The following is a 25,665-nucleotide window of genomic DNA, read 5'->3' as shown; positions in this document are numbered from 1 at the left end:
GTGGGACATGTACGCACTCCATAGGGGATATTTGATTTAGTGCACTCCACTATTGGGGTGAAACAAGGTTGTCCATTATCCCACTCTATTTGGTATATAGATGAGGTTTCTTATTGCATTGCCAGAGAGAGTGACAGAGGTGCCCAGCTGACACGGACATGGATTCTATCGTCGTTATATGCTGATGATATTGTGTTGATCTCGGACTCACCGGAGGGTATGCGACGACATCTGGTTGCATTACATAGCTTTGTGGAGGATAGTAGATTGCCTGTAAACCTTGGTAAAACCAAGGTTATGGTGTTTAACACCACACCGCAATAAATCAGGAGATCAGCACCTACATTCACTTATCTTGGGGTAGTCTTTATTGGGCCAAGGTTTTCTTTGAAGAGAGCAGCAAAGACTAGACTGACCAGAGCGTATCGTCGTTATATGCTGATGATATTGTGTTGATCTCGGACTCACCGGAGGGTATGCGACGACATCTGGTTGCATTACATAGCTTTGTGGAGGATAGTAGATTGCCTGTAAACCTTGGTAAAACCAAGGTTATGGTGTTTAACACCACACCGCAATAAATCAGGAGATCAGCACCTACATTCACTTATCTTGGGGTAGTCTTTATTGGGCCAAGGTTTTCTTTGAAGAGAGCAGCAAAGACTAGACTGACCAGAGCGTATGTGGCCTTGGGAGGATTGGAGAGGATGCGTTCCTAGGTTCAATTCCAAGAACCCCGACAAAGCTCTGGCTCTTTGATACCTTGGTAGTTTCAACTATGCTCTATGGAATTCAAGTTTGGGGACCCTCTGTGGGTCAAGATGAGTGGAGAGGTATGAAGAGGCCCTTGGTATCTATGATCTCTCAGCTAATTAGAGCCAAGGCCTCCGTGCCACATGAAATCATTAGAGCACAGTTAGCACACCCCCCCCCCCCCAATGGAGATAGAGGCGCTTACTAGATCAGTCTCCCTTATGCACAGCTTATGGGATACTACCAGAGACAAATATCCTTGAGTCCTCCAGAAATTAGCTTTACAGGGGGACACATCATGCTGGTATGCACAGATGTCATCATGGTTCCAAATATGTGCTTCAGCATGGACAGCTTACCTCCCTTCATGCACCATCGCACTCTCTTACACGGATTGAGATTACTAGACTCGTTCTCCAAGACCTGACCGAGTTGGACATTAGGAGGACATGAATTGAGCCAACACAGGAGTTGGGCACGAAGATGGCTTTCTATAAAGAGCATCTTCTCCAACTCACAGGGGATGGGTTTGTGATTCAACCCAGCTATATGGATACACATCTATCTCATCGGCTACGATGTGTCATTGTTCAAATAAGAACATCTTCACACCAACTTGAGATTCAGACTATTAGATTCAGAGGAATACTAACAACCAACAAGATATGCCACCTAAGCAAGATATGCCTCCTATGCCATATTGAGCCAGAGACGGAGATGCATTACATATGTCAGTGCATAGTGTACTATGAGATACGGGGTCGCTTCCACTGTCTATTCAGAGAAGGCTTCGGACCCTTTTCCAAAGTCATGAGCTATCAGGACCAGAGATGTCTTGGACTGTATCTACTTGAGTTACACAAACATAGAGAAAATTTACCGAGGAGATCTCAAGAGAGACAATCCCATAGACAGATTACTAATTTCTTCACCAGACACTCGACAGATAGAGGAACAGTCACCACTACAAAGCTCAATGCATACTCACACACGCGGTACTCTCATTGACCGAGCATTGGAGCGAGGTATTGCAACGCTCGCGACTGGGGAGAGGAGCTTCATAGCATCGACGAAGACTACAGTAGAGGATTTGAACCATATTATCTCGACATCTAGAGTACAGATGAGGATAGATTCATGACCTATTATATCACCCTCTTGTATTGGGCACCCAGTGTATGATCGCACATACCCCACACAGTTCCAGCTAGTAGCACTTCTAGATTCTATTTAGAAGCTCTTTTTTGTACCCAAACATGGTATCAAATTCACCAGTTTGTAGCGGATTGGTCTCATAAGTCATTTTGGCCTTTTGAAGACACTATTCTCTCTCTCTCTACTTGGTTGGCCTAAGAGCTTTTTGTCAAATGAGCCCAAGCGCCACTCCACGTATCTAAATCTCAACCTTTAACTACTAACGCAGATCATATGGTGCTCAAAAGTGGAGAATATAACCTATGCAATTGATAAATGTGTATGTGCTTTCCACAACCTACCGCCAACAATAGATTGCCGCTGTTTTTGAAGTTATTGACCTGCTGCGCCGCTGCTCTTGGTTAGAGTTCTTGTCCCCCGTTTCAAAGAGGCCTGTGCTGATCATCATTGAGTGAATGAACAGCTTTTAAAGTGGATACGCTAAGCCTGCAGACCAGAGCATTGTATGTCCGGAATGTCCTCTCTTGAAGTGAATTGATTACGGAATAGGGACAGGGCCAGGAAGCTCTGGCCGGCTGTTTCCAGGATGTGAAGCAAGGGAATTTCTCCTCATGTAATCACCTATGCTTGCATATTGAAAGCATGTGGCACTACGCAGGACTCCAATATGAGCAACGATAATATTGTTAGACAGGGGCTGCATGCTTGGCACGCCTTGATCGACATGTATGCCAGATGTGGTGTGCTTTAGAAAGCACAAAGAGTGCTTGAGGAGCTTTCTGTTCAAAATGTCATCTCTTGGAACACACTGATTGCGGGATATGCTCAACAGCAGCAGGGACAGAAAGCTTTGGGCTGTTTTCAGTGAATGCGAAGCAAGGGCATTTCTCCATATGCAATCACCTATGCTTGCATCTTGAAGGCATGTGGTACTATGCAGAACACCAATATGGGTATTCACGATGATATTGTTTGTCAGGGACTCAGGGCTATTGAAACAAAGCGTCGTGCTTGGCACTACATGTACACCAGATGTGGTGTACGTCAAATTGCACAAAGAGTCCTTCAGGAGCTGCCTGTCTAGAATGTTAAGTATTACAATGCATTGATTGCAGGTTATGCCGAACAAGGGCGGGGCCAGGAAGCTCTAAATTGTTTCCAGCTGATGCGAAGCGAGCGCATCTCTCCAGATGCAATCACCTATGCTTGCATCTTGAAGGCATGTGGCAATTTGGAAAGCACTGAGATGGGCAATAGAACTCACAATGATATTGTTAGCCAGCGGCTGTCGAAAAAAAACATTATGCTTGGCACTGCCTTGTTCAACATGTATGCCCAATGTGACAGGGCCAGGATGACCTGGGTTGTTTTCAACAGATGCAAAGTGAGGACATCGCTCCAGATGTAATCACCTATGCTTTCGTCTTGAACGCATGTGGCACTACGCAAGATGCTGATATGGGCAACAAAATTTACGACGATATTGTTAGTAAGGGGCTGCTACAAAAAGAACTTGTGCTTGGCATTGCCTTGGTCAACATGGATGCCAAATATGGTGTACTTCAAAAAGCACCAAAAGTGCTTAAGGAAATTCTTGTACGAAAACTCTTGGAACGCACTGATTGCCGGATATGCAGAACAGGGGCAGGGCCAGGAAGATGTGGTGTACTTCAGAAAGCACAAAGAGTTCTTGAGTTGCCTGTCCAGAATGTTAAGTCTTATAATGCACTAATTGCAGGATATGCCGAACGGAGGAGGGGCCAGGAAGCTCTGGACTGTTTTTGGCTGATACAAAGCAATCGCATCTCTCCAGATGCAATCACCTATGCTTGCATCTTGAAGGCATGTGGCAATTTGGAAAACACTGAGATGGGCAATAGAACTCACGATGATATTGTTAGTTAGGGGCTGTCGAAAAAAAAAAGTTATGCTTGGCACTGCCTTGTTCGACATGTATGCCAAATGGACAGGGCCAGGATGAAGTGGGCTGTTTTCAGCAGATGTGAAGCGAGGACATCACTCCAGATGCAATCACCTATGCTCTCGTCTTGAAGGCATGTGGCACTACGCAAGACGCTGATATAGGCAACAAAATTCATTTTAAATATTGTTAGTCAGGGGCTGCTAAAAAAAGAATTTGTGCTTGGCATTGCCTTGGTCAACATGTATGCCAAATATGGTGTACTTCAGGAAGCACCAAAGTGCTTGAGGAAATTCTTGTACGGAATCGACTCTTGGAATGCATTGATTGCAGGATATGCGGAACATGGGCAGGGCCAGGAAGATGTGGTGTACTTTAGAAATCATAAAAGAGTTCTTGAGGAGCTGACTGTCCGGAATGTTAACTCTTGGAATGCACTGATTGCGGGATATGCCAAACAAGGGAATGGCCAGGAAGCTCTGGACTGTTTTCAGATGATGCGAAGCAAGTGAATCTCTCCAAATGCAATCACCTATGTGTCACAAACTGCTAACGTGTCAAGCCACTGAAGATTGGAACTAACCTGCAAAGCCAAGGGGCCTAAACCCTAAGTGAAGAAGTAGCAGCAGAAGAAGAAGTCTTACCAACTTATGGGACCCCGTCTGATGGGGCCCAAGTGTCTAGAGATAAAGATAAAATAAAGCAGGACCACACACACTCTATTGCGTAGCAACTGATGACGAGGCAAGTCAGTACAGAAGACCCGGATTTTGCATTGGACTGCTAACGTGGCAACCTGTACGGAATTCTGCCTTTCACGTTGAATGTGCTATCGTGGTAGTCTGTACGGATTTTTGTGATTTATGTTGGGCAGCTTTTAGTGCCAGTTTTTGAGGTAAGATGCTTTTGAGCTTGCAGATTTTCATGTAACTGCTTTTCATAGGCCAAGAGCCTTTAAGTATGAGCCAAAAGCTCATTCTCTGGCACGCTTCCGGGTGAAGGTGCAGAGGATGGAGTGTTGGTGTTGTACTGAGTTCAGGCAATATAAAGAAATATCGCAAGGGGTGCCAAGGTTTGGGGCCAGTGATCTCTTGGGGTGGAACACCGCCACTCCTCGTCTCATGTGCCTATCTCTTTCAGTTCAGTTGTTATTTGAAATGCTTAAAAGTTGTTCAGTCTATTCTTTTCCGTTGGCACGTGGTGTCCATCCCCGTTACACTATGCTTGCATCTTGAGGGGATGTGGCCATTTGGCAGAAGCTGCGATGAGCAAAGGAACTCACGATGATCTTGTTAGTCAGAAGCTATAAAAAAAAATCGTTATACTTGCACTGTCTTGTCAACATGTATGCCAAATGTGGCAGGGCTACTTGGCCCGGGACTGTTTTCAGCATATGCGAAGTGAGGGCATCTCTCCAAGTGCAAAGATGAAGGCATGTGGTGTTACACACTCGGGCACCCCAAGTCCGGAAATCGGGAATGCCACACGAGAGAATCACTTAAAATGCTTCACAATTTAAAGTAGAGTTGACACGGCCCGACATAGTTCCGTGCCCAGAGGTATTGGCCCCAAAAATTTGGTGCCCCTTGCGCAAAGTCACAACTCCCACGGGCCCTCTCTGCTGAGTTGCTCCTCCCATCAACTGTTGTATGGATTCAAATTTCTGTAACAAGCAGTAATCTCGTATCTCTTTGGGTAGTCCACAGCAAAATCACTCGATTTGCTGCTTAAAACTGATCTTTTTAAAGGACAAAGCAGATAGAAAAACATCCCAAAATCTCTCGCAAAAAGTATCCAAAGTATCTGCCTTGGCCATCCGGACATGATTCGAAGTGGTGATCACGTCGTGTTTGTACTCTTGAGTGAGCCACGAGGAAATAAAAGTCTCTTGAACTTTAGTGTCACGTGACACATCCCAACCCTATGTGTCCGTGGACAAGCTACACCACAGCAGGGTTCAATCAATCCAATCAAGTCTAGATTTAGCAGTGATCTGGCACTTTTGTGAGTCTATTCGTAGACCGTGCATGCCCAGTCACTTAGCAATAGATGCATATCCTCCGGTTGCACACAGCATGATCATCCGAATTCCCATCAGAATCCATTAGCATCAGTTAGGGGAATTTTCCAGTGCATTTAGCCTATTTTCCTATTTATTGGTTATTTTCACTTATTATTTCTAAGTGACTTTCCAACAAAAGTAGGTAGGGCAATTTTGCTAAGTTAATATATAAGCAAACCCAAGTTAGCACTTTCTGGCAGAAGAGGCAGCAGGAGCTTCCCGCTCAACAGGCAACTTCTCAGCAATACCCCCCCTCAGCAGTAGACCCTCGCCATCCACTCCTTCCCTTCGGCGTTTTCCTCCCAGCAAGCCATCGCCTACCAGTCCTCTTGCCTGGCGTTTCCAACCTCAGCAGATACATCCCAGCCATCGTTTTTCAGCCTTGACAAAAACGCCAGCATCACTTGCAGATTCAGCGTTTTTCAGCCTTCACTAACGCTAGGCATCCACAGCAGAACCTCAGCATTTGTAGCGCTTTTACAGCAGGATTGCAGCCCATTGAAAACGCTGCCCTATCTTGCAGATTTGCAGCTTTTCCAGCCAGCAACATCAGCGTTTTTACCCTCAGCATGACCCCCGAATAGACGAGTCATTTAGGGCCATGAAACCAGCAAGAAACAGTCATTTTCAGCCACCCAGAAGACCACGAAATTCAGCCATAGAAGATCACAAATTTCAGCCTAAGTCGTCGTCATCACTGTCGTCGTCATCGGCATAGTCTCATTGCATCAGCCCATTGCTTTCGCATTGTACACCTTTGTGCAATCAAAGTAGACCACTCTCGCCGACGAGAGTGGGGCCTTCGGAGGAGGGTTTTACAACCTCTCGAGTGTCGTATCTCTTCTCTCTCCTTCTCTCAGTCTCATTCACTTGCACGCACAATATCCACTCACTTTGTTCATGATCATAGCACTCTCCATAAGACGGAAAGCTCTCTCTTTCCCTAAGAACTAAAAGGAACCTTGAGCAATAAAGATCACTAATCTTGAGAAAAGACAACATTCATTCCACTGCACCTTACATTTAGCCACTATGTCAGGGCTTCTTTTCGTAAGAGAAGAGTAGACCACCATGTTCGTGCATTTCCTTTCAAATAGGATGCTGCCCTTCTAATCTTGGAGTCCTCTGAGTAGCAGCCTCCAAAAAAAGCTATGTCAAATTGTTGAATAAAAGAGAAGGCCTTGTGCGCATCTCAAAAACTTGAAAAGGTATCAAATTTTATTGCTTGTCTACCCTCCTTGAATTCTTTGGTCTTCTTGCTCTTATCTTCGAGAAACTCATATTGATTGGCTCTATAAAAGTGCTCCCTCTTAGAATAAAACATCTGGTCATCAGAGTCCGAGCTCTCAAAAGAGGATGAGTCCTCAGAGCTGTCAAAAAATTTTCGAGATTTGTGGTGGGATCTGCTTTTCTTGGCCGTCTTCTTGTTCTTTCCATGTCTTTGGTTCTTCGTTTCTTGCCCTTTTTGTCCTCATCATTGGAATCAGAAGAGGAAGAGCTGTCGGAACTACCAGAAGAGGATGAGGACGAGTTTGACACACCCTCGAAGCGTACACGCTTCTTTTGTTTTCGTGCATTTGCAAAAGAAGACTATTGACCCAAATAACCGGGGTAATTTGTTCTTTTGCTGCATCTCTTTGGAGGCTTCGTGGGGGACGGGTGGTTTCTTCAACGCGGATTTTAATGGTGAATCGATGTACACCATCGGGAAGGCACCACATAGATAGGATGCCGGGTCAAAAATTTTGCCTATCGGGGATCCTTCAAATACCAAAGCTTCTGCTTAGCACAAGCATCAACCTACTCTTGACGCTGCATCTCAGTTCGTTCATACTTTGTACGCCGTGGAGGCCCATATTCCTATTCTGATTGTCCCTTCGAATTGTTTGTGCTTTCACCCGATCCGAAGTTGTGGGGTGGGTTCGTCTGATTCTTGCGGGATTCGTCGTTTGAATCTGTGTGTGTCGCGGTAAAGGATCGGATTTCCCGGTGGAAGAGAAATCGGCTAAGCTCTAACACCACTGTTATAGACTTGAACACCCCAAGTCGGAAATCGAACATGACACACGAGACAATCACTTATAATGCCTTTTGAGTTTGAAGCTTTTCATGTAACTGCTTTTGATTATGAGGCCAAGGGCCTTTAAATAAAAATTCAAGGCCACTCTTTTACTCAATGTGCTGAAGAGCAACTTAGCAGAGGGCCCGCGGGAGTTGTAACTTTGCTCAAGCATTTATATAAAATTAAATACCGAAAGGAGCTCTAGATTTTTGGGGCCAGTACCTCTGGGCACAGAACTACGCCGGGCCGTGTAGACTCTACTTTAAATTGTGGACTGGCCGCAAAGATTGCGGAAATCTGTACAAACTACGACGTGGCATGTCAGCGCAAAATGCGGAGATCCGTACTGCTGCCATGTCAGCATTGAATCCAAGCCATACTCTGTGTATAGATCTCCGTATAGATACTTAAAATACCCGAATCGCAAAATAGTGTTGAGCGTTCCTTTTATCACCTTCCCTGCTTGCTCGGTCAGCTCGCGAGGATGATGCCCTCTAGCTCATTGCTGCTAAGATCCAACCACACCAGATACCTGCAGTTTCCAAGTGTGGGTGGAATTGTGTCTGATTACGAATTGTTGCCAAGGTGCAGAAAATTGATTCTTGGCATAAGCCCCAGCTCTAGCCAAATGTAACTTGTGAGACGGTTGTTTGAAATAGTTAACACTCTAGGCTACTGCAGTTTGAGAGGGTGGGCGGGATGGTGCCGAACAAGGGCCCAGATGCAAGTAATTGATTCGCCAGCATGAGACCACTAGTGACTAAAGGAATGTTGCCTGTGATGTAAAGAGGTTATTGTGATGAGGAGAGCGCTACTTTAAGCTGCAGTTTGCCAAGGTGGGTAGAATTGTACCGTGCCATTGAAAAGGTGAGAACCAGCAACCACAATTGGCTTGTCGCTGAGCAGATGTCAGGTCTTCTCCCTCAATGAAATGAGATTGGCCCACTCCTTCCTGTAGGTTAGGCAAGACGGGCAGTGGCTTTGCCGTTCACAAAATTATGATATCTAATGTGACAAGGTTAAACCGTCCGAGGGCACTGCCCCAAACAATTCATTATCTGCAAGCAGCAATTTCTTGAGAGAAGAACCAAAAAATAAGGGCAAGATGCTTTCTGTGGTGTGGGATAAAAAGTAAGTTTTTTTTTAGTCTAACAAGAGAGAAGAGAGCAGCTCCCTTCCGTCCAAATTAACATGATAAGATATCAAAGTAGGTTTCTTTTAGTCCAACAAGAGAGAAGAGAGCAGCTCCCTTCCGTCCAAATTAACATGATAAGATATCAATGAAAGAGCTCCCTTCAGTCCAAATTAACATGATAAGACAACATCAATGAAAGAGCTCCCTTCAGTCCAAATTAACATAATAAGACATCAATGAAAGAGCTCCCTTCAGTCCGAAGTAACATGATAAGACATTAGGAGCTTCCTTCAGTCCAAAAGAAAAGTAGCTCCCAAAGGAAAGCTTTCTTGCCAGCTTCTTTCAATCCAAAGGATACTAAATAGCTTACCTCCCTTCAATTTAAGGTGAGGTAGCTTCCTAGCCTAGGGTAGTTCTCTCCCGTCCAAGGAGAAAGAGTTCCCTTCAATCCAAAGTTTATTTTAGTTCAAAGCTCCCTTCAATCCAAAGAAAGTATAATGAAATATTTTCCTTACCACAAAAAGCTTTCGGTGTCGCATAACCACCTCACCGGCACCATCTAGCTCGTTGCCCCTGAGATCAACCCACGATAGATACTTGGAGTTCCCAAGTGTAGGTAGTATTGTGTCCGACAATGAATTGTTGTTGAGATGCAGAAAATTAATTCTTGGCATAAGCCCCAGCTCCGATGGAATGTGACTTGTGAGACGGTTGTTTGAATTTGAAAAAGTTAGCCACTTTAGGCTGCTGCAGTTTGAGAGGGTGGGCGGGATGGTGCCGTTGATAAGGTTGAGGTTGAGCACCGGTAGCCATAATTGCCTTGTTGCGCCACAAATGTCAACGGGGATTTCCTGCTCAATAAAGTTGCCCTTCATAACCATCTCTCTCATGTTAGGCATAGCCGAGAGCGGTGTCGGGAAGGCGCAAGTCATATAGTTGCAATTGACATATATTGCAGCAGGGCTGCTGCAACTCTCCAAGGGCACCACCCAAAAAAAAATCAAATAGCAATCTGTGCGGAGCGAAGGACCACAGATCTTGCCAGGAATACTTCCTGTGAAGGCATTTGCACTGAGGTCAAGTACCTTTAACCTACTGGAGTTGGGGAGGGATGCAGGAAGAGGCCCCGTGAACTTGTTGAAGCTCAATACAAGCTTATGCAGAGCAGGCAATTGGGATTATCTTGTTTGTTCTTTTTTGCCCAAAGATCCAACTTCTTAAGCTGGTGTAAAGAATCCCCAAAAATCAGGTAGTATTGCGCCTGTGAGATTTTTTTGGAGACGGAAAGCACCTCTAGGCTTACTAGCTAGTTGAAGATGGTGGGAATATTTCCAATGAAGGAGTTCAAGGAGATGTTGAGATGGCGCAAGCTTTGGCAGGAGCTGAGGGATGTGGGAATTGGGCCTGTTATAAAATTTTTAGAGAGATCTAACAGAGTTAGGTCTGAGCAACTACCAGCTATGGCAGTTGTGAGATTCAAGGTAGATAATAAGAAGGCTTTAAGAGGTATTTCGCCAGTTCCTTGATTAAAGGAAATATTAAGATGTTTAAGTGTCCTGCATTGGCCGATACCCATCGGGAGGCTGCCTGAAAGGCTGTTGTATGAAACGTTAAGCCATGAAATAAAGGGTGCCATAAATGGAGGAGAGAGCGTCAAAGAAGGTGTTGTGCGAAAGCCTTGTCAAGCACGCAATCAAACCCTTCTCTTCCCCAAGATTACAAATCCACTCCCTGTCGTACTGCGCATGTTCCGCCTCCGCCATTAAAAGAAAATAGCGGCTGGATGAACCAAACCCAGGTGGGGTACTTTTTAACATTGATCGTCGATTTTTGTCAACAATCTAATGATGAATCATCGAACCCACTCTACGAAGCTACCATACCAGTTCTCGTGAAAGTGGAATGCTCAAGGCAGGACTGGAACTACTCTACTGGGTTTCTCCATCTTTCGAGATAGATCATCTAACCTATAGGTTAGGTGGTTTGCGTGAGGGGAGAAATTGGCCTTTAGTTGACTCAACTTTTAGCGCGCGCAAGAAATCCCACGGAATTCCTCCATTATTAGGTGCTCTCCCCCACGAGCTGCAGCTTATTCTTCAACTAAGTGTCTTTTCTCTGTAGTTTCTGTCGATATAACCAAAGACAAGAAGCCTGCACGCGATTTCGACAATACATGTTTTAGTCTGAAACAGGTACTTAAAGTGAACTAGCTTTAGTGGATGAAAGGTGTTGTTACTTCGAGCGAAGTACCTTTAGTGGATGAAGTCATGGGTGAAGATGCACCTTTAGTAGATGAAGATGCGGGTGCTTTAAGTAAATTTGAAGTAGCTTGAGTAGATGAAGGATTCGTTTTATTTGCTTTCCGCCCTTCTGAATCCCGTCACCCGCTAAGTAGATGAAGGATTCGTTTTATTTGCTTTCCGCCCTTCTGAATCCCGTCACCCGCTATCCCTTTCACAGCAACCACAAGTCCTGCGAGCAAAACGCAATCTTAAACCTTACCGTGCCTTCTTTTCTTGTTAGGTGGTGTTGGTCAGGGGCAAGCCGCCGTCTGGCCCTCTAGCTTATCTGAGTTAAGCTTCTCGTGCTTATCCGAGTCAGGCTTATCCGAGTTGAGCTTATCAGGGTTAGGTGAGCCGGAGGTCATATAGTATAAGAGGGATTACGAGAGCTATCATTCAATAGTTTGTCGGCCGCTCCCGACGACCATGTTGGTTGCCTTTTTGTCATTAGCTCTGAAAACACCAACCACCTTGAAGCTGTACACATTGCCTTTGTCTGTGCATTTGGGAGTCTGGTAGTACCGGCACATATCCAGGTGTCCCCCGTGCTCACAGCACAACACAGTAAGATATGCGTCACATGCACTCACTAACCGCGCCATCTTGAAGTCGGTGACGTGAGCCTCTAGTGCCTCGTCAAGAAGCACATTCGCTGTCTTGAGGTCTCGATGTAGGATGTTTGGACGGCAATCATTATGGTTGAATAATAAACCTTTGGCTGTGCCCAGAGCGATCCTTTTCTGACTCTCCCGACTAAGCCCCATTGCGGCAGCAGCCTGCTTATTGGGATGATCTTGCTTCCTATTATTGCCACGAAGCCACCTGTTTAAGCTGCCATTTCCCATATATTCATAGATGAGCAACCTATCATTTGCTGTCTTGCAGTAACCCAACAACGAGACAAGGTTGGGATGCTTGATCTTCCCTAATGTTTCAAGCTTTGCCCTAAAATCTCTAAGCTCACCCCTATCATTGATATGATGGCATAACTTCTTGACCGCGAAGTTTTATCAGTCAAGGTGGCACTTTGCTGAAGCCTCCAGAGCCTATGATGGCCTCTACACAAAAGCCAGCCCTTGGTCGCCTCCTCAAGCTCTCTATAGATTGCAGAGTGGCGTGATTTTGTATGTTGCGAGGTTGATGTCGAGTGGCTCGCCTGTTGATTTTCTTTTTGTATATGTTACTACCACATTGATAGTCAGAGCCTGAATGCTTGTCTATACAATTCTGCCACATCATTAATCTGCCTGTCATGCCACGTCATCAGTTTGTGACGTGGCACTATGCAAGACGTTGATATGGGCAACAAAATTCACAATGATATTGTCAGTCAAGGGCTTCTGAAAAAGGAAGTTGTCCGTGGCATTGCCTTGGTCGACATGTATGCCAAATATGGTGTACTTCAGAAAGCACAAAAAAGTGCTTGAGGAGCTTCTTGTACGGAATGTCGACTCTTGGAACGTACTGATTGTAGGAGATGCAGAACAGGGGCACGACCAGGTAGCTCTGGGTTGTTGTCAACAGATGCAAAGTGAGGGTGTCTCTTGGGATGAAATCACCTATGCTTTGGTCTTGAAGGCTATGCTTAGGTCTTGATTGCATGTGGCATTTTGCAAGACGCTAACATGGGCAAAAAATTTTGATCAAATTCTTAGTCAAGAGTCATTAACAATGCTTTGTAATGCAAAAAACAGAATTTTGGAATGTTTTGAGATGAGAAGAGATAGATTGTGTAGAAAATAGAAATGGAGAGAGAAGTATCTTGTACAACACGTATGCCACTTGTGTTTCTCTAGACTTTTTAAGTTTCCTCCCTCTCGCACTCTTATGCATAGATAGAACAATGTTTCCATGTTGTAGCAGTCTATCGATATAGAAATTTGATATAGAAGGGATTGTAGCCACAAGGATGCAATGGACAAACGACTCGCAGAGAGCATAATAATTGCAAGGATAGATATAATGGATGTTATAGAAGTAACAATGATGATGAGTGCAAGGACGGAAGCAAGAGGGAATGAGATAATAGAAATCCTAGCTCTTCATAACAACATCAACCACAGAAACTAAAGTTGGTTTAATGTTTAGTAAGGTTCTTAATGAGCTTTCTGTTCGAAATGTAGCCTCTCGGAACATATTAATTACAAGAACATTGTTGTGACAAGGACTTGAATACAAAATTGAACAAACAAATTCACATGGCTATGTCACGGACTTGAATATCAAATTATGAGACAGAAATTCAAGTTCGTTATCTTGTTCTTGAATACCATGACTATGTAGTAGGAAATGGACTACAGGGCAGGGTATGGCTTCCTTTCTTATAAATTTTGGAGACACACAGTGTCAACTCTTCACCATACTTCCGTATGGCACTCACGTAGACCGTGCATTATTTAGTTTTTTGCTAATTTAAAATTTTGATCGTATGCAAAGCTTTAACTACTATTCTACTTTTGTTCATAGTTCATCGAAGACGAGCTTTTTGAAGTCCGTACTTGTTTAAGTGAAACCGCTACAAATAAGGTTAGTGCTCTATTTGCATTTCACTAGTGCTTTATACAAAAGAATAAGAGTTCGATTTTCACATTGAAAAATTTGTTTTAAATTTTCTTTTTGTGCTCATCTTGATATACTATTTTGAGAAAAAAAATCTCCAATAGTATTCCACTATATCTTGAGAAAATAAATTGTCACCACAAGGCCAAGCAAGCAAGATTAGTTTCAATTACTTATTATAAGTAAATTAGCAGGCCCCTGTAATCACACGCCCTCTCTGTAGCTGCTCCCCCTATCGCATTAGTTTCCATTTTTAATTAAACTGCCAAAGTTTGATGGAAAAAAAATAGAGAGAGAGCGTGCATCGAAAGAGCCAAAGAAGACAAGAGCTAAACCTCGAAAGCGCAACATGTCGAGTATGGCTATAAACTCCCTTGTTGTGGGACTTAGTGCCTCATGTCTGTACAAGATTGTGCACCTCCTAACCAGTAAAAGGAAAAAACTAGAAGCCAAGGAGTTGGAATTGTGGAGAAACTGCCTCAAGGAGAGCTCCACCCAAAACCTTAGCCTCAAACAAGGTTTAGAGAATATAAACTTTGCCTTGCCTCGCGTAAAGGTATTGGGGTGAGTCAAAATGTCTATGTACAAGTTATCTTTGGCATTGACTTTTGAAAAGTGAGTAGCTGTTGCTTTATGCATCTTTATGTAGCTTTATTTTTTGCTACTCTCTCTCTCTCTCTCTCTCTCTCTCTCTCTCTCTCTCTCTCTCTCTCTCAAGGTACTAGCATTCTTTGAGGGTCTTTCAAAGATTCAAGGGTAAACTAGAGTGCGTCGTTGAGCTGCATTTGTATTTGATTGAAGCGAGTATGAGGGTAAGAGAAAACAAGAGCCTAGAAGGGAAAAGCTTGAGAGGGGGGGGGGGGGGGGGGGGGGGGGAGAGAGAGAGAGAGAGAGAGAGAGAGCTTCAGCTTTGTTTTCCACAAATCCTATTACCTTAAGTTGACATGGTTATGTGTTTACAACACCATGATCTTCATGTTTTAACTTTGCTTTATCTAAATATGTCCTTAGCTTTTAGATTGTATTAATTCTTTTATTCAAGTTCGCTCTATTGTGTGCATTTTTGTCATTTGTGTAAGTGCGGTTGTGTCATTTGAAGATTCAACACTGCAACACAATCCATCCCTAAACTGGTGGACCCTATAGGAATCCGATATTATGATTTCCCGCATTTCCACCTTGGAAATGAACTTTGTTGTTGTATGGCAATAAGGACATACCCTCAAGTTTTTGCCTACCCGGATGGTTGTGCCTTCAAGATGAGCCCAAAGGCTATGGCTAGTTTCTTTGAATGCCCACAATTAAGATCTCCTTTGCCTTCAGCAACTATGGTATTGGAATGTTGATACTCAATCCCTCTCTTGGCTGCATTTAAGGATTTAAATTTAGCATAGACTCGTCTGATCGTGGATGGCTATCATCTCCAACCACTAAGGAATACCTAATTCTCAACCTCAATGTAAGCCTTGGCTGGCTTTTTCCATTCTCCAGAGAACCTTCTCATGTCTTGTATTCTTGCTGCATCCTTTTCCATACCTGCACTGGCATAGATGCTAGACATCAATGTATGAGCAGTTACACAACCGCCTTTATCGTCCATCCAATAATATCCACGAAAAAAGATATACTTTCCATTAGATCCTCTACCTCCTTTGAAGGTCCTACTCTACCAAGGACATCCACCACACAATTATAGTGCTCTAGGGAAGGTTCTAAGGAGAAAACCTACAAAATTTTGAAAAAATTAGTGTACTTTGGTGTGAAAACATTCAAATTTGTCATTTTACCTCTGTTGTTTCACATATGTAGGTTTTCCAAGTTTTTGGAAAAAAGTTTTTTTCGAGCATTGCTCTAGACTCTTGGAACTTGCGTACATATTTATAAGGGTGCTGCCTATATGGAAATCAGATTTATGCCCCTTGTCGATCACTTGTGCATGAATCAATTCTCCATGTTTTAAAGCAACAATGCCGATACAAGCCTTTATCATAGAAAGGAATGTAACCCTATCTGGCTCTATTCCTCTCTGCACCATCCCTTGAAACAGTTGAAGAGCCTCCTTACCCTATCTATTGTTTGCATCACCCGTAATCGAGGCACTCCATGACGCACGATCTTTGTAAGGCAATCTATCAAATATTGCACGAGCCTCCTCCATATTGCCACACTTGCCATACATGTCAACAAGGGAGCGGGAGCTGCCAATAAATGGGTGGATATCTAGGCCCCTTCCGATAACTTGGTCATGTACCCATTGCCCTGCTCTTCAACTACAATGCTAGAGCATGCTTTGAGAAACGCAACAACGATGACTTCGTTCGGTTTAAGACCCTCACTCCATTTGCTTTGCACAATGAAGTGCTTCTTCTGCTTGACCTTGATGTGCATACCCTGTGATCAGTGTAGTCCATGTTACAACTTTTTTATGTGGCAATCTACTAAAGAGCACTTGGGCAACATCAAGCTTTCGAGCCTTCAGATACATGTCAACCACCGTACCGCCAACAAAACCATTCATGACAGTATGAGCATGCAGCAACAGAGCGTGCTTTAAGAATTGTTACATATAAATACCATCTGCCAATACTCCTGAGTTAAGCATCTCATGATAAAGAGAAACACCTTGGTCCTTTTCACCGAGCCTGGCATGGGCCGAAATAATGGCACCCCAAATAGAAGCAACAGGTTTTTCTATAATTCTGAAAATTGATTAGCTTGGGCAAGATTCCCAAAGGACACATGCATACGAATCAAGGAATTTGCCAATGTAATATTTGTTGCTAGATCATTTTGTAAAATGAACTTCTAAAGTGCTTCTCCAGCTAAGTGGTTATGCTCATCTATACAGCTCTGAAGCTCATTAAGGAGCCCTGGGCGATGCAAGCTATTATGAGGGTCAAGGAGTGGAAACGACCCTCTGCCACTTCCACCCACTGGCAAGGAACTCCAAGGGAAGCATGCATCATTTCAGCTACAACATTGCATGTCAATCTAGAGCCGGCAAATCAACAAAGCACAAATGCATGTGAGAAAACTGACCTTTTCGTGCGATTTTCCGCCCAATTCTAAGGTGGGTGGTGTTCTTGCAAATATACTGATGTTCGTGGGCAATAATCGAAACTAACCTGATTCTTGTGAAAAGAAGAGGGTTCCGGAATTCCGTGTGGGTGGGGCTTTGTATGAGCTCGGGGCTTACTGTGATTGCCATGGGACGCAAATGCTACAAGTTTGCCATGGGAGATCAATTGAGTAGGTGGATACAGTTGATAGATCTGTGAACCATGTGTCACCTCTAGATTCGTGATGAGAAAAGGTGACCTAAGTTGGGAGATTGACACAAGGTGGAGGTAGCCCCAGGCTAATAATAGAACTAGAGGACCATGGCATAGCACTGTTGAAAAGCATACAAGCTATATTAAACGACATAATCAATCCTCCCGTTTGAAAAACTCAGCATCTTGCATAGAGCCACATGCCTTCGAGATGCATGCGTAGGTGATTCCATTTGGAGAGAGGCCCTCGCTTCGCATTGGTTGCAATCAAACTAGAGCTTTATGGCCCTGCCTCTGTGGGAAAAATCTTGCAATCAGTGCATTCGAAACGTCCACACTCCGGACACGAAGCTCCTCGAGCACTTACGTAGAGCCACATGCCATCAAGACGTAAGCGTAGGCTTCAAGACGAAAGTATAGGTGATTAAATTTGGAGAGATACACTTGCTTTGCAACCACTGAAAACAGCCTATATCTTTCTGACCCTGCTCTTGTTGCGCACATTTTGCAATCAGTGCATTCCAAGAGGCCACATTCTGACCAGGAAGCTCCTCAAGTACTTTTTGTGCTTTCTCAAGCGCACCACATTTGGCATACATATCGACCAAGACAGTGCCAAGCACGACATCTTTTTTCAACAACCTCTGACTAGCAATATAATTGTGAATTTTTGTGCCCATATCAGCATCTTGCTTAGAGCCACATGCCTTCCAAGTTTGAGATACATCCGTAGGTGATTGCATCTAGAGAGAGGCCCTCGCTTCGCATCCGCTCAAAACAAACCAAAGCTTTCTCCTGTGGGGCAAAAATCCTGCAATCAGTGCATTCCAAGAGTCCACACTCCAGACAACCTAGAGCTCTCTGGCCCTGCTCCTGTGGTGCGTATCCCGCGACCAGTGCATTCCAAGAGGCGCCATTCCAATTGATTCTTACATGAGGTTATAAGAGTTGCTCCCCCATGAGTTGCTACTGTTGCATTGTTGCTTCTACTGGGTGAAGTCTGCAACAAGTCAAGAGAGAGGTTCTTTGATTTAGAGAGGCACTACTTAGCACCATCGTGAGCAGTTAACAACACTCTAAGTACGAAAAGCAAGTAAGCTATATATCAAAAGAATCTTGCCGTTCAAAAGCTGAAAACAGCCTAGAGCTTTCTGGCCCTGTTCCTATGGTGCATACCCCACGAGCAGTGCATTTCAAGAGACGCCATTCCAAGTGGAGTTGCTCCCCCCATGAGTTGCATTGTTGCACCGTTGCTTATGTTGGGCAAGGTCTGCAACAAGTCGAGAGAGAGGTTCTAACTTCTTGGATTTAAGACGCTGCTTAGCACTATCATGAGCACTTAGCAACGCTCTCAGTACAAAAAGTGTGTAAGCTATATTAAATGAATCATGCCGTTTCAAAAGCTTTGCCACGTGGGTTACCAAGAATTTTAAATGCAGATGTTACGCTAAGGTGAAAAGTCACAATGGGTTTTATAAGAGGATCAAAAGAGTGAGTGTGACTCTCTACTCAGAGTGCCCCTCCTCCAAGAAGAAAGAACAAAAGGTTGGACACATTGCTCGAAAAAAACCTAGGCTTAGTGTAAATCTACCTGCAAAATTTGAGATTTACCTTTAAATTTGAAAATTCAAAGTTGAGAAACCCTACAAAATTTAGAGTAATTTAGTGTTAAAACCTTCAAATTTAGTCAATTTACCTCTAAAATTTCTTATAGGTAGGTTTGCCAAGTTTTTCAGAAAAAGATTCTTTTGAGCACTGGTTTGACATGATTGACTTGCCACGTGGCACTAACCGAAAAGCTTCATCCAACGGTCAATAATTTTTGCCAAAGTCTACGCGTTACTTAGGCCTTATGTAGGCCAAAAGCATTGACTTTGCCATGTGTCCTTATTCAACAAGTTTAATCCAATAGTCCATAATTCCTCACAACCACCTTAATCTAATGGTCTACAATTGCCGCGATAGTTCCAAGTTACAACTAATAAACCGTATTTAAGAGAATCATTCAAGGTAATCAAAGTTCTTGGTTTTCTCGATTCAGAAGGAAAAAAAACCCTTATTTTTTGAGGTACAATTGAAAGGAGAAACATCTCGCCCCCCCCCCCCCTCCCCCCTCAATTCCCATGAGGGGGAGGCAAGCCCAACGGAATGAATGGCAACCCCATCATTTTAGCAAAAAGCCTCTAAGTCCAAGGTCTTAGATTCAACCCCTCTTGGCTACTTCTACCCGTAAGAGCTGCTCCCCGAAAGTACCTTTATCGATACTAAATCTCTCCGATCAAATACAAAATCGCATAAATTGCAAAAAAAAACATGTACAATGTGTTTTCCACATAGTAAGAGGCAGCTTGCACAAGGCAATGTTTACCCCCGCCTAATGTTCTAGCTTTACTAAAATGGGCAGAGTTATCTCTACCCCCGCCCAATTGAGCGTTCATGCAACAAGCAAACAGCAAACAGACGGGATTGCTGATGCAAGCGAAAACCTTGCCTGCCTATGTACGAAACTCCTCTAATATTAATTAGACGAGAACCAAATCGCCCACTTGGATCGTTGAACACACCAACATGGCACCCCATGGTTTGTTTGTGTTTTTAAGAGAGATACCTACAACTTGAAATTACAACCCACGCCCCTAAGGGCTACATGTCACATGAGCTGTCAAGAGGGTTTGAACCCAAGACCTTGGACACAAGAGGCTCTTGCTCTATCAACTGAGCTAGCATTCGTTGACAGCAGCCCAAAGTTTTCTCCCCTAGAGAACATACAAATTAAGCTTAACATGCGGTCCCATCCGTGGCGATCCAATCTGTAGCAAAACTCCAAATCGTAGACACGGGTTGCCATCAACACCCTCCTGAGTCCTCCTTGGTAAATGTAGCCATGTTCTCTCTCTCTCTCTCTCTCTCTCTCTCTCTCTCTCTCTCTCTCTCTCTCTCTCTCTCTCTCTCTCTCTCTCTCTCTCTCACACACACACATAGTATCTAGTGTTTTGTCTGTGTGTTGGAACACCCAACAAGAGAAATCCATAGCCCACATAAACACTTCTTTTTCTCAATTCTCGTGCTTCCTCCTCGCTAAACTCGCACATTGAGTTCTTTTTCTCAATTTTCGTGGTGTCATTGGTTTGTTGTTTGTATAATTAAGCTAGAAAGATACACATTGAGCTTCTCAATAGTAGATTACTTCGGAGAGATGCATATTGAGGGGGCACATTGATGAATGTGTGCCAAATGTGATGCCCTCTGCACGAAAAGTTCTTGAGGGCCATTCTCTTTGGGATGGTCTCTTGCAGTGCAACAATTGTAGGATATGCCAAACATGGCTAAGTAAAGAAGCTTTGGCTTGTTTTCATCATATGCGAAGGGAAGGCCTTTTTTCCAAATGCAATCACCAATGCTTGTATCTCATGTAATGCCTGGGGCTTTACTCTCGTAAGGGGCTATTGGAGAAAGATGTCGTGATTAGCAATGCTTGGATCGATATGTATGGCCCTTATGAAAGCACCAAAAGGTTAAGCTTTATGTCGAAAATACCGTCGCCTGGAAGAGATATATACCTTCATAAGTTCAGAAAAGTCTGAACTCACGAATTATAAGAGGGAATAAAGCACTCATAAAACTATAAAAGCAAGGGACACAAGAAAAGAAAAGAAATACCGTCGCCTGGAAGAGAGCGTGTTGATTGTAGGATATGTCCTACATGGTTGTGAGAAGAAAGCTCTAGGTTGTTTTTATAAGATGTGAAGTGAGTTGTTTTCTCCAAACAAATGCTCTTGGAGTGCTCTTATAAGAGGATATGCCCAGCAAGGGCTCGCTCTAAACTTCTTTGTTGGATGCAACACGAGGGCACCTCCCAAATGCAATCACTTTTCTTAGTGTGGTCATAATTTGTGCCTTCTAATAGCACGAGGGGGATATGTAATTATACCAGACAAAGAGCATTACACCTCCTTGGTTGAAATCTTCATGCAGACAAGCTATGAGAGTAATGCAGATGATGCCATCATCTAATCATCCTCGAGTTTGGTCTGCTCTTCAATGTGCTTGTCAAAAATGATTGGCCTTTGAGCATGCAATAGAACTAGATAAATGTAATGATGCAACATATGTGACACATCCATCTTCCATTCTGGCATGTCATACGGAGAGTCGTACACTACGAAGTTCAAGTGAGATCCTACTCTCCTTTTCCTAACGTGGGATCTCCCCAAGGAAGATTCAAATCCTTTGAGATAAAATCAAGCATGGTTCTTTGTTGCTGCTCTCAAAACTCTCCTCTTTTTGGCTAAGATAGATTGTGTCATTGCAAGCCTTTGAAGTGAACCGTCTGGATTTCTTACGCTTTCCATAGGAGACACAAACCTTGGTTGCCCTATTACAAAGGCTGGTTCGTCCTCATTCAGCTCAATTTCAAGTTCCTCTTCACTGCTTTTGTCATGATAACGGTCACCTATAGGCTATAAGAGCCATTGTCATCCTTCTCATGGACTACTAACCAACTCATTTATCATGAACTTCTACTCTAGCATGTCATAAGTAGAGAGTCCTACAAAACAAAGTTCCTCAAAGAGATGCACCTCTCTGAACTAAACCATCTGGATTTTCTGTATGAAATGAACTATCTGAATTTCTTATGATTTACTATCGGAAAAACACTATCTAAATTTCTTATGACTTACTATCGGGAGTGAACTATCTGAATTTCTTACGATTTCCAAACATGACACGTCCTTCTTCCCCTCCAACAGGTCATACGTAGAGAGCTGTACACCACGAAGTTCAGCTTGTGAGAAAACTTTGCCTTTGCTCCTCTGTTGATAGCTTTCCACAAAGAGCTAGTCCAAAGGTAAGGGTTTCAATTGATTCAATTTAAAGAAAGAAATTGCCATAAATAAGTTGTGGAGGCTCCTTCCGTAGTCTCTTCATTTCCATACAACATGAAGATGTGTGTTAGCTCTTTTCAAATGTTGATGTTCAAGTAAAAAAGATCTAACATAATTCTGTAAAGATTTGAGAGATATGTATTTTTATCCTTTGCATTGCTTTTTAGCATAATGAAACCTACTGTTTTTACATTTATACACAGAACACAATGTTGACGGATCCTTAAGAGTTTTTCGAACAGATTAAAATTTCAATAACTCGACTAGACTTTAAGGTTATCTTGAGAAGAACCCATAAAATTTAGCATAAACTAGCGTCCTTCCACGGTTGCTGCAAAAATTGTTGTGGCAAAAAACTGGCAAATCATAGCTGGAAAAATATAAACGGTGAGCTAAGACAAAACAAATTGAGTTGAGGCGATTTTTAGCATGCCAACATGTCGCAATGGCCTACATAAGGCAGTGCTTAATTAATGTCCCTCTCAAAAGAAAGAAAATTTGCATATGTAGACCAAAAAGACATAAACAACATGATAATCCAAACAGTTCAACGGCGTACTTCTACAACGTGTGGAGAAGTTAGATGACTGTCACGAACCGAAAGCCAAATCTGAGTGACGAGAGATTCCTCACCTCTCTAGCTTGTGTGTGTGTGCGCCGCATGCAGCTCCACAGATGGCCCTTGTTTCTCTGCATTTTAGCCCACAGGTTCTTCTTCTTGGACATGCGTATGCGTGTGCATAGTTTTACAGAAGAAAGCAAATGTGTGTGTAAGAGAGAGAGAGAGAGAGAGAGAGAGAGAGAGAGAGAGAGATACCAGGCAGCGCGTTACTAAAAAGCTCCACGGCACAGGCGCGGAGAGGGAGAGGGAGACGTTTGCATGACTCACTACGAGTGGCACTATCGGTCTTACTGCATGCCAACAGTGGCTACATATGCCCTACATTTATAAAGAGCAGTTGACGTCACATCTTGTGGTACCTACAATTCAAGTGCGAATCACCAACTTCTAGCCTATAAAATAGGTCCTCCCAATTTCCAAAATGGGTTTATTAACAAGAATCTAGCAAGATGCTCACATAGGTGAGGAGAAAAACGGGGAATTGGGACGTAGAGGGGAGAGAGAGAGAGAGAGAGAGAGAGATCCCGTGCCTCAGCAAAATGGGACAGGTGGAAAGAGGTTTTTTTGGGCTTCTGCTTCGCTAGACCTAGTGTTTCTGCTGGTGATTTGTGTGAGTTCGCAGCCAATGCTCAACGCGATGGCTGGGCTCTCTCTCTCTCTCTCTCTCTCTCTCTCTCTCTCTCTCTCTCTCTCTCTCTCTCTCTCTCTCTCTCTCTCTCTCTCTCTCTCTCTCTCTCTCTCTCTCTCTCTCTGTGTGTGTGTGTGTGTGTGTGTGTGTGTGTGTGTGTGTTGGGTCTGGTCCTGATGTCGTTGTCTGACGGCCCGACTGCAAGTGCCCGCTTGCTTGTGTATGCGAAGGATTGGTTAAGTGACCACAAGCAGGATATTTCATGGCGAACTAAGGTTTCCGTTCTCTGCATGCCGAAGGAGGACAAAAGGGGCAGGTGCAGCAGTGAAGTTGAGGGCGGAGCTGCGAAGGCAGGGAAGTGGAAAGGGACAAGCTTTCCATGCTATGTTTGTGCTCCTGTTTGTGGCCTACTTATCTTCAGTATCTCGTTGTCGTGCATGCGGAGGTCCCAGCAGGAAGGTCGCGAGGTAAGCGCAGAGAAAGCGAGTGCAAGCGATTGCGTTCAAGGAGGAGGCGACCTCGCATGTGCAGAGCCAGAGGAGCTGCTATTCAGAAGCAGGCGAAGGGTCTGCCCTCAATCGCGATGGAGCTGTTGAGCACGCAGGGGAAGACAGAGGAGAGATGTACGAGAAGAGAGAGAGGGGCTATTTTAGTGGATCTGCCGAGATTCCTCTTAATGAGACCATCTAGACCGAGTAGGATCAATAAGGGTTTATATTGAAGCATGAAGGTGTCTCCCAAATGCAAGAGCGCACACAAAATGAGAGAGAAAAAGAGAGAGAGAGAGAGAGAGAGAGAGAGAGAGAGAGGCCATCGTAGATTTGCAACCATGTGTGGCCTTAGTTGTTATAAGAAACTGAGCAATGAAATGTAGGGCTCTAGTGCACAGAGGAGCTTGTGACCTACACTCTCTCCGGTGGTAAGGTTCTTATCATAAAAAATGATTGTACTCTCTCTCTCTCTCTCTCTCTCTCTCTCTCTCTCTCTCTCTCTCCTCCACTCCGACACAGCATCATGGGCTAGGAGTGTTTTGTTTGTAGATCGAGAGAGACAGAGAGAGGGCATTATAGGAGCTAACCACACAAAGGGATTGCAACTGAGATAGATAATGGATTTCTTTTAGAGTTTCACCCCACCACTTACTACCACATGACATAGGTCACACTGGAAAGAGCCAAGAGCCTAAGAGATAGCCATAGAAAGAAAGTAAATGGTTTTCAATAGCCCAAACTCCACCATAGAGAAGTGGTAGAGATCAGACATCGATACCACCGAGAGATGGAGGCAAGGACCACCCATCTTTGAGTGGACCTTGATAGAGTCTTTAGGGACTTCTTCACCCCAACTTCACTTTAACCCCCATCGATACACAATCAAGATAGATGCATGTCTTTCTTGTACATACCCGATGCATGTAGTGATGCATTAATTCTAGTGATAGAGCTCCATCCTGCCTCATTTCCCCACCATCGCTTTGTTGTTCAAGTTCATATTTCATTTATGCACGGATTTGTCCCATAGACTGATTTTGGCCTTTCACAGGCATTAATATAGTCTTTCCTGTAAAGAATGAGGATGCAAGAGAGCTACACAAGACAAGCACAAAGCACGCAGAGATGGAAAGCTTCTTCTTCTTCTTCACAGAAAAGAGAGTACAAAATGACTAAGTGCTAAAGCTGAAAAGTAGCACATATGTACATGCGGTCACTAAGTGTGAACTCGCTAGAAGCGAGCGGCCAAGACCCGTAGTGGATGCCAGCTCAAGGTGTAGAGCTCGACATCTCAACACTCCCCCTCGAGCTCTGCATGTCGCAGAGTCCAAGCATAGTCCGGAAACGTCGAAGCTTCTTAGCTCCGAGGGCCTTGGTAAAGATATCCGCTATCTGCTCCTCTGTGCTGACGTAGACCAAGTCGATGTCGCCCGCCAACACTCGCTCTCGAACGTAGTGGTAATGGACCTCTATGTGTTTGGTCCTGGCATGGAACATTGGGTTCCTAGCCAACTGCATGCTGTTGAGGTTATCACAATGGATGAAAATCTGCTGGTCCACCTGCACTCACAAGTCCTCAAGTAATGTGCGTAGCCAAGCTACCTCGCACGTCGCAACTGCTGCACCTCTGTACTCGGCCTCTGTGCTCGATAAAGCAACCGTAGGCTGCTTTTTGCTGCTCCAAGTAACAGCAGCACTCCCAAAAGAGAACATTAAGCCACTCGTAGATCTCCTATCAACAATGCTACCTGCCCAATCTGCATCTGTATACCCATACAATGCTAATGGTGCATCTGCTGCATAGAACAATGCGTAGTCAAGAGTACCTTGCACATAC

At 43.9% G+C, this 25,665-nt stretch overlaps 1 long non-coding RNA gene and 1 pseudogene across 1 annotated transcript in view; both read right to left on the bottom strand.

The window, feature by feature from the left end:
* Nucleotides 1–22,895, bottom strand: part of LOC147451663 (uncharacterized) — a 46,088-nt gene extending 23,193 nt beyond the window's left edge. Inside the window, exon 1 of the long non-coding RNA XR_015188978.1 lies at nt 22,721–22,895. This is a non-coding gene — a long non-coding RNA (uncharacterized LOC147451663). The remainder of the gene's footprint in view (nt 1–22,720) is intronic.
* Nucleotides 16,150–17,164, bottom strand: LOC147451664 (pentatricopeptide repeat-containing protein At2g33680-like; annotated as a pseudogene).
* Nucleotides 22,896–25,665: the final 2,770 nt, after the last annotated feature.

This window comes from Adiantum capillus-veneris, chromosome 8 (genome assembly GCF_014529385.1).
Source record: "Adiantum capillus-veneris isolate H3 chromosome 8, ASM1452938v2, whole genome shotgun sequence".
NCBI classification, from domain to species: domain Eukaryota; kingdom Viridiplantae; phylum Streptophyta; class Polypodiopsida; order Polypodiales; family Pteridaceae; genus Adiantum; species Adiantum capillus-veneris.
The sequence above is the reverse complement of the archived record's forward strand: the minus strand, read 5'-3'. Positions and strand labels throughout refer to the sequence as shown.